Source organism: Anneissia japonica, unplaced genomic scaffold (genome assembly GCF_011630105.1).
Source record: "Anneissia japonica isolate Jap-2015-1 unplaced genomic scaffold, ASM1163010v1 scaffold17615_len9807_cov171, whole genome shotgun sequence".
NCBI lineage: Eukaryota > Metazoa > Echinodermata > Crinoidea > Comatulida > Comatulidae > Anneissia > Anneissia japonica.
Genome location: NW_022732850.1, coordinates 1,240 through 2,500, shown reverse-complemented (window position 1 = coordinate 2,500; position 1,261 = coordinate 1,240).

Here is a 1,261-nt window from a genome sequence, read left to right as displayed (position 1 = left end):
TATTTTTTTATATATATATGCCTAGGCCTATGTAATATATATTGTATACATTTAATAATTTAATTAGAAATAATTATTTAAACTAATTGTTAAACAAATATAATATAATGTAAACAATAATATAGGGTAAGCTAGACCTAATCAATTATTGATATAATAAAGGCAAATATTTAAAACATCATTAATACAACACCTTCATGACAGTCCAGCCCTCCAAATCTTGTTTTAATAAATAACTGAATTCACTTCAATGATATATTTTGATCTTCATTCATTATTATTATTATCATTTACTTTTTATTATTATTTATTTATTATTATTATTATCTGTATTATTATTATTATTTTTATTATTATTATTATTATTATTATTATTATTATTATTATTATTATTATTATTATTATTGTCTTTGCCATTAACATTATCATTAATTGTTTCTCTGGAAGGCATCTTGTACAGGAATATGTTCCTTTTTGCCTAACCAGTCTCATTACGTTTTGAATGAAATAAAATTATGAATTATGAATTATACCAATGTCATCTATCGATAAAAACATCGATTCGATTAATTAACAGCAGCTTTTCGCACTGTGGCAGTGCCGATAGAAAACAGCAACTTTTTGGCACTGCGGCAGTGCCGATAGAAAACGGCAGCTTTTTGGTACTGCGGCAGTGCCGATAGAAAACAGCAGCTTTTTTTGGCACTGCGGCAGTGCCAATAGCCACTATCCTGTTGATTAATCGAATCGATGTTTTTATCGATAGATGACATTGGTATAATTCATGATTCATAATTTTTTTCACTTAAAACGTAATGAGACTGGTAGGCAAAAAAGGGAACATGTCCCTGTACAAGATGCCTACCACCAGAGAAACAGTAATAATGGCAAAGACATAATAATAATAATAATAATAATAATAATAATAATAATAATAATAATAATAATAATAATAATAATAATAATACAGATAATAATAAGTAAATAATACTAATAATAATAAAGTATAATGATGATAATAATAATTAATGACGTTCAAAATATAGCATTGAAAATAATAATAATAATAATAATAACAATAGGCCTAATAATAATAATAATAATAGGCCTACAGATAATAATAAATAAATAATAATAATAAAGTAATAATAATGATAATAACAATAATGAATGAAGATCAAAATATAGCATTGAAGTGAATTCAGTTATTTATTAAAACAAGATTTGGAGGCCTGGACTGTCATGAAGGTGTTGTATGTAT